Source organism: Mesoplodon densirostris, chromosome 1 (genome assembly GCF_025265405.1).
Source record: "Mesoplodon densirostris isolate mMesDen1 chromosome 1, mMesDen1 primary haplotype, whole genome shotgun sequence".
NCBI lineage: Eukaryota > Metazoa > Chordata > Mammalia > Artiodactyla > Ziphiidae > Mesoplodon > Mesoplodon densirostris.
The window spans coordinates 99,195,411-99,204,552 of NC_082661.1; the positions used below are offsets into that span (position 1 = coordinate 99,195,411).

Genomic DNA, 9,142 nt, shown 5'->3' on the forward strand with positions numbered 1-9,142 from the left:
ATACAGATCCTTCTCAAACTCTTCCAAATGATTGAAGAGGAGGGAACACTTCTAAAGATATTCTATGAAGCCACCATCACCCTGATACCAAAACCAGACAAAGACACTACCAAAAAAGAAAATTACAGGCCAATATCTTTGATGAATATAGGTGCAAAAATTCTAAACAAAATATTAGCAAACCGAATCCAACAACACATAAAAAAAGATCATACACCATCACAAAGTTGGATTCATCCACATATCACAAGGATGGTTCAACATGCACAAATCAATCAATGTGATACACCACATCCACAAAAAAAAAAAAAGGCAAAATCCACATGATGATCTCAACAGATGCAGAAAAAGCATTTAATAAAATTCAACATCCAGCCTCAGGCCCTGTTTGCACCCATCCTCTTGGCCACATCCTTCAGGATGGTGGGCACACTGCAGCTCCTGGTGCAGGCTGCAGTGTCCACCACCTCAGAGTCGCCAGTGCTTGATATGAAGTGGTCCTTCCTGTGGACCACTGAGTCACTGAGTAGCCAGGCCATGGGCTGGCCTTTGGTTGCCTCTGGGGTCCTCAATGTCTCTGCTTTTCTTTGTTATTCCCATACAGACATCAAAGTGCCTGACTTCTCTGACTATTGTTGTGCTGAAGTGTTAGTACAAAGTCTTCAAAAGAGAGCAGTGAGGATAGATGTCATCTCTCATCTCTCAGTTTGTTTCCATTATGAGTGCTTCTGCTGATGTGTTGGCCATGTCGAATATTGAAATCAAGTTATCTGATATTCCAGAGGGCAAGAACATGGCTTTCAGATGGAGAGGCAAACCCATGTTTGTGCACTATAGAACCAAGAAGGAAACTGATGAGGAAACTGCAATTGAAGTGTCCTAGTTGAGGGACAAACATCATGATTTAGAATGAGTAAAGAAACCTGAATGGGTTATCTTGACAGGTGTTTGCACTCATCTTGCATGTGTACCCATTGCAAATGCAGGAGATTTTGATAGTTATTACTGCCCTTGTCATGGGTCACAGTATGATGCATCTGGCAGGATCAGGAAGGAGTCTGCACCTCTCAACCTTGAAGTTCCCTCATATGAGTTCACCAGTGATGATACAGTGATTGTTGGTTAGAGACCTGGACTCAAGTCACAGCCTTCTTTCAGTCTTCATGTCAGCTCAGAAGAGTTATTTGAGAACAAACCTTCTGTACTTTGAATTAGCTGATTTGAAATATTTAAGACTTGCTAATCATGTGTTTGCAAACATGTAAAGTAAATTGAATTTAATGTTGAATACTTTTAAGCATTCACCTAATAAAGCCACTGTTAAACATTAAAAAAAATTCAACATCCATTCATGATAAAAACTATTACCAAAGTGGATATAGAGGGAACATATGTCAACATAATAAAAGCCATTTATGACAAAGCCACAGCCAGTATAATACTCAATGGTGAAAAACTGAAAGCCTTCCCAGTAAAATCTGTAACAAGACAAGGATGCCCACTCTCACCACTTCTATTCAACATAGTATTGGAAGTCCTAGCCAAAGCAATCAAACAAGAAAAATAAATAAAATGTATACAAATTGGTAGGGAAGAGGTAAAATTATCATTATACACAGATGACATGATACTATATATAGAAAGCCCTAAAGACAACACACAAAACCTACTAAAACTGATAAACAAATTCAGCAAGATAGCAGGATACAAGATTAACATACATAAATCAGTTTCACTTCTTTCCACTAACACTGAAATATCAGAAAGGGAAAGTAAAAAAAAAAATCCCTTTTAAAACTATACCAAAAATATAAAATACTTAGTAATAAACCTGACCAAGGAGGTGAAAGACTTATATGCTGAGAATTATAAAACATTAATAAAGGAAACTGGAGATGATTCACAGAAATGGAAAGATATCCCATGCCCTTGGACTGGAAGAGTTAACATTGTTAAAATGGCCATACTACCCAAAGCAATCTACAGAATTAATGTGATCCCTAACAAATTACCCATGACATTTTTCACAGAACTAAAACAAATAATCCTAAAATTTATATGGAACCATAAAAGATCCAGAATTGCGAAAGCACTCCTGAGGAAAAAGAACAAAGCAGGAGGCATAACCCTCCCAGACTTCAGACAATACTACAAAGCTACAGTAATGAAAGCAGCATGGTACTGGCACAAAAATAGACATATGGATCAATGGAACAGAATAGAGAGCCCAGAAATAAACCCATACATCTATGGTCAATTAACACATTTTTGATGGGGGATTTTTGCAGAAACTAATGCCTGTGGCCGTAATATGTCTCTGGACAAAAATCTTCAACAAAGGAGGTAAGAATATACAATGGGAAAAACACAGTCTCTTCAGCAAGTGGTACTGGGAAAGCTGGACAGCCACATGTAAATCAATGAAGTTAGAACACATCCTCTCACCATACACAAAAACAAATTCAAAATGGCTTAAAGACTTAAATATAAGACAGGGCACCATAAAACTCCTAGAAGAGAACGTAGGCAAAATATTCTCTGACATAAATTGTACCAATGTGTTCTTAGGTCAGTCTCCCAAGGCAATAGAAATAAAAGCAAAAATAAACAAATGGAACCTAATCAAAGTTACAAGCTTTTGCATAGCAAAGGAAACCATAAACAAAACAAAAAGACAACCTAAAGAATGGGAGAAAATGTTTGCAAATCATGTGACCGACAAAGGCTTAATTTCCAAATATACAAACAGATCATACCATTCAATAACAAAAAACAAACAACCCAATCAAAAAATGGTCCATAAAACTAAATAGACATTTCTCCAAAGAAGACATACAGATGGCCAATAGGCACATGAAAAGATGGTCATCATCACAAATTATTAGAGAAATGCAAATCAAAACTACAATGAGGTATCACCTCACACCAGTCAGAATGACCATCATTAAAAAGTCTACAAATAACAAATGCTGGAGAGGGTGTGGAGAAAAGAGAACCCTTCTGCACTGTTGGGGGGAATGTATGTTGGTGCAGCCACTATGGAAAACAGTACGGTATTTCCTCAAAAAACTAAAAATAGAGTTGCCATATGATCCAGCAATCCCTTTCCTGGTTATATATCCAGAAAAAAACTATAATTCAAAAAGATACATGCATCCCTATGTTTATATCAGCACTATTTACAGTAGCCAAGACATAGAAACAACATAAATATCATCTACAGATGAATGGATAAAGAAGATCTGATATGTATACAATGGAATATTACTCAGCCATAAAAAAAGAATAAAATAATGCCATTTGCAGCAATCTAGATGAACCTAGAGATTATCATACTAAGTGAAATGAGTTGGAAAGAGAAAGAAAAATATCATATGATATCACTTATATGTGGAATCTAAATTATGACACAAATGAGTGTATCTATGAAACTGACATACTAACAGCCATAAAAGGGGAAATCGACAGTCACACACTCAGAGTAGGGGACTTTAACACCCCACTTTCACCAATGGACAGATCATCCAAAATGAAAATAAATAAGGAAACACAAGCTTTAAATGATACATTAAACAACATGGACTTAATTGATATTTATAGGACATTGCATCCAAAAACAACAGAATACACATTTTTCTCAAGTGCTCATGGAACATTCTCCAGGATAGATCATATCTTGGGTCACAAATCAAGCCTTGGTAAATTTAAGAAAACTGAAATTGTATCAAGTATCTTTTCCGACCACAATGCTGTGAGACTAGATATCAATTACAGGAAAAGATCTGTAAAAAATAGAAACACATGGAGGCTAAACAGTACACTACTTAATAACAAACTGATCACTGAAGAAATCAAAGAGGAAATAAAAAAATACCTAGAAACAAATGACAATGGAGACACGATGACACAAAGCCTATGGGATGCAGCAAAAGCAGTTCTAAGAGGGAAGTTTATAGCAATACAGTCCTACCTTAAGAAACAAGAAATATCTCAAATAACCAACCTAACCTTGCACCTAAAGCAATTAGAGAAAGAAGAACAAAAAAACCCCAAAGTTAGCAGAAGGAAAGAAATCATAAAGATCAGATCAGAAATAAATGAAAAAGAAATGAAGCAAATGATAGCAAAGATCAATAAAACTAAAAGCTGGTTCTTTGAGAAGATAAACAAAATTGATAAACCATTAGCCAGACTCATCAAGAAAAAAAGGGAGAAGACTCAAATCAATAGAATTAGAAATGAAAAAGGAGAAGTAACAACTGACATTGTAGAAATACAATTGATCGTGAGAGATTACTACAAGCAAACCTATGCCAATAAAATGGACAACCTGGAAGAAATGGACAAATTCTTAGAAATGCACCACCTGCCAAGACTGAATCAGGAAGAAATAGAAAATATGAATAGACCAATCACAAGCACTGAAATTGAAACTGTGATTAAAAATCTTCCAACATACAAAAGCCCAGGACCAGATGGCTTCACAGGCGAATTCTATCAAACATTTAGAAAAGAGATGACATCTATCCTTCTCAAACTCTTCCAAAATAGAGCAGAGGGAGGAGCACTCCCAAACTCATTCTACGAGGCCACCATCACCTTGATACAAAAAACAGACAAGAATGTCACAAAGAAAGAAAACTACAGGCCAATATCACTGATGAACATAGATGCAAAAATCCTCAACAAAATACTAGCAAACAGAATCCAACAGCACATTAAAAGGATCATACACCATGATCAAGTGGGGTTTATTCCAGGAATGGAAGGATCCTTCAATATATGCAAATCACTCAATGTGATACACCATATTAACAAATTGAAGAAGAAAAACCATATGATCATCTCAATAGATGCAGAGAAAGCTTTCGACAAAATTCAACACCCATTTATGATAAAAACCCTGCAGAAAGCAGGCACAGAGGGAACTTTCCTCAACATAATAAAGGACATATATGACAAACCCAAAGCCAATATCGTCCTCAATGCTGAAAAACTGAAAGCATTTCCACTAAGATCAGGAACAAGACAAGGTTGCCCACTCTCACCACTCTTATTCAACATAGTTTTAGAAGTTTTAGCCACAGCAGTCAGAGAAGAAAAGGAAATAAAAGGAATCCAAATCGGAAAGGAATAAGTAAAGCTGTCACTGTTTGCAGACAACATGATACTATACATAGAGAATCCTAAAGATGCTACCAGAAAACTACTAGAGCTATTCAATGAATTTGGTAAAGTAGCAGGACACAAAATTAATGCACAGAAATCTCTGGCATTCCTGTACACTAATGATGAAAAATCTGAAAGTGAAATCAAAAAAACACTCCCATTTACCTTTGCAACAAAAATAATAAAATATCTAGGAATAAACCTACCTAAGGAGACAAAAGACCTGTATGCAGAAAATTATGACACTGATGAAAGAACTTAAAGATGATATAAATAGATGGAGAGATATACCAAGTTCTTGGATTGGAAGAATCAACATTGTGAAAAAGACTCTACCACCCAAAGCAATCTACAGATTCAATGCAATCCCTATCGAACTACCACTGGCATTTTTCACAGAACTAGAACAAAGAATTTCACAATGTGTATGGAAACACAAAGACCCTGAATAGCCAAAGCAATCTTGAGAATGAAAAACAGAGCTGGAGGAAACAGGCTCCCTGACTTCAGACTATAGTATGAAGCTACAGTAATCAAGACAGTATGGTACTGGCACAAAAACAGAAAGATAGATCAATGGAACAGGATAGAAAGCCCAGAGATAAACCCACGCACATATGGTCACCTTATCTTTGATAAAGGAGGCAGGAATGTACAGTGGATAAAGGACAGCCTCTTCAATAAGTGGTGCTGTGAAAACTGGACAGGGACATGTAAAAGTATGAGAATAGATCACTCCCTAACACCATACACAAAAATAAGCTCAAAGTGGATTAAAGACCTAAATGTAAGGCCAGACACTATCAAACTCTTAGAGGAAAACATAGGCAGAACACTCTATGACATAAATCACAGCAAGATCCTTTTGGACCCACCTCCTAGACAAATGGAAATAAAACCAAAAATAAACAAATGGGACCTAATGAAACTTCAAAGCTTTTGCACAGCAAAGGAAACCATAAGGAAGACCAAAAGTCAACCCTCTGATTGGGAGAAAATATTTGCAAATGAAGCAACTGACAAAGGATTAATCTCCAAAATTTATAAGCAGCTCATGCAGCTCAATAACAAAAAAAAAAAACAACCCAATCCAAAAGTGGGCAGAAGACCTAAATAGACATTTCTTCAAAGAAGATATACAGACTGCCAACAAACACATGAAAGAATGCTCAACATCATTAATTATTAGAGAAATGCAAATCAAAACTACAATGAGATTTCATCTCCCACCAGTCAGAATGACCATCATCAAAAAATCTAGAAACAATAAATGCTGGAGAGGGTGTGGAGAAAAGGGATCACTCTTGCACTGCTGGTGGGAATGTGAATTGGTACAGCCACTATGGAGAACAGTATGGAGGTTCCTTAAACAACTAAAAATAGAACTACCATATGACCCAGCAATCCCACTACTGGGCATATACCCTGAGAAAACCATAATTCAAAAAGAGTCATATACCAAAATATTCATTTCAGCTCTATTTACAATAGCCCAGAGATGGAAACCACCTAAGTGTCCATCATTGGATGAATGGATAAAGAAGATGTAGCACATATATACAATGGAATATTACTCAGCCATTAAAAGAAACGAAATTGAGCTATTTGTAATGAGGTGGATAGACCTAGAGTCTGTCATACAGAGTGAAGTAAGTCAGAAAGAGAAAGACAAATACCATCTGCTAACACATATATATAGAATTTAAGAAAAAAAATGTCATGAAGAACGTAGGGGTAAGACAGGAATAAAGGCATAGACCTACTTGAGAATGGACTTGAGGATATGGGGAGGGGGAAGGGTAAGCTGTGAGAAATCAAGAGAGATGCATGGACATATATACACTACCAAACGTAAGGTAGATAGCTAGTGGGAAGCAGCGCATTGCAGAGGGATATCAGCTCGGTGCTTTGTGACCGCCTGGAGGGGTGGGATAGGGAGAGTGGGAGGGAGGGAGATGCAAGAGGGAAGAGATACGGGAACATATGTATATGTATAACTGATTCACTTTGTTATAAAGCAGAAACTAACACACAGTTGTAAAACAATTATACTCCAATAAAGAGGTTAAAAAAAAAAAAGAGTAACCCTCACTCGCGGCAACTAGAGAAAGCCCGTACATGGCAACGAAAACCCAATGCAGCCAAAGGAAAAAAAAAAAAACAAACAAGGTTACCCACTAAAGCACATTAATACTTATATAAAAAAAAGAAACACTTGAGGTACATAATCAAGTGTTGCAGAAGAACATTAAAATGTTATTAAGGTTATGTGGTGAACTTGGGTGACCAACTAAAGTAACGTTTTTACAATTATCTTCATAAGGTCTAAATTATGGTGGATAAAAGCATAATTAAGAGACAGAAAAAATGTATAGATAAATAAAAAATAAACGACTGAATCAATGAATGAACTAAGGGACAAAGGAAATGAAAGACTCTAGAATGGCACCTGGGTTTATTGATAGAGTATCTTGGTATTCCATAGATTTTTGTGCTATTGCATGAGATTCGAGAAGGATCTTATTGAGATGTGGGAGGAGACCATGGGCTCAGTTTGAGATTTAATAATACTAAAATGTGGAAAGAGGCCTTCATAGCTATCTTCTTTCAGTAGATGAAAGTTGCCAGGGTACAATACTTTATTCATCTGATAACCTATTGACTTAGTAAATTGTTACCTGGAAGTTAAGCTATACAATATACTAAAAGGTAAATGACAATCTACATGAAATCAGGAAAGAAAATAAAATAATGAGACTGTCTTGAGTCTTCATATGTTTATATTATGCCATAATATTTTTCATACTTATTGCTTTGGACTACATCTACTAAAAAAATATAGACAATATCCCTTAGTTTCTTAATAAGAAAAGTAGTAATTTTATGCTGTTGCTGTTATCATCTTAAATATAAGAGGAAATGAGGAACCTCAAAGTTTGAATCTTTGACTTGATGGTGTCCCTAATGCTGATCATGCATGAATATTTACATCTATCCCCCAGAATTGAGGTGGATGGCTCTTTCCATCTTCCTGTGAACTTTGTACCTGTTAAGGAAGCATGACCTCCTCAAATGTCTTGTGAATAACTAATGCAAGTAATATGATTTTACTTATTTTTATTTTGAGAAGAAACAAAATAACATTGTTGAAAATTGTTTCTGGCAGTTATCTATCTCTAAGAGATCTGATCATTCTCTGACTTATTAAAAGAAACTATTGAGAGGCTAGCATGGAAAAGAGAACCTCCCTAAAATTTGTCTGAAAATTCAGCTAACAATGAGGGATATTCAAGGAAATGTTTCAAAGATACTTGGTTCAGATGCTTGGAATTAGATCAGGGCATGATATAGACAATGGGAAATAACTGGTAATTAAAACCATGGGAAGAAATAATATTTCCCAAGGAGAGTATGTTAAGTGGAAAGAGAGAAGACTATAGGAAAGAATTCTGAAAACTATGACAGTTAAATGGACAAATACAGGAAGAGTATAATAAATAGGAGATTTAGGTGTGCTGACTAGATTGGTATGTAAACAAACCAAAAAAACACCCCATAAAACAGGAGAGAAATAAAGGAAGAGACTTGGTCAGCTACTCCAAATGCTGCTGAGAGATCATGCACAGACTGTGCACTGAATTGAACAAGGAAAGAGTTACAGCAGAGGGACTGAGGCTGAATCCAAGTTTCATCACTTGTAGCATGAATGGAATATGACAAAATAGACAAGAAAACAGTGGAAAACTCTTATGTTAAGTATGAGAAAGACAGTAATGGTCCACAGCTGAAATGTGGTATTTGGGATCACTTAGGGGTTTTTGTTTGTTTGTTTGATTTTTGAAAGAAGTTTAAATTATTTTGGAAAGATCCTAATAGAAAGGATTAAATGCCAGATAGAGAAAACATGGGAACACTGAATTTAGAAACTGCCCCACTCTCCAGAAAAAAAGAAAATGTTAAGCTCCAAAGTACA

The 9,142-nt window shown here is 36.0% G+C and overlaps 1 pseudogene; it reads left to right on the forward strand.

Moving 5' to 3' along the window:
* Window positions 1-339: 339 nt before the first annotated feature.
* LOC132488389 (cytochrome b-c1 complex subunit Rieske, mitochondrial-like) lies at window positions 340-1,126 on the forward strand (annotated as a pseudogene).
* Window positions 1,127-9,142: the final 8,016 nt, after the last annotated feature.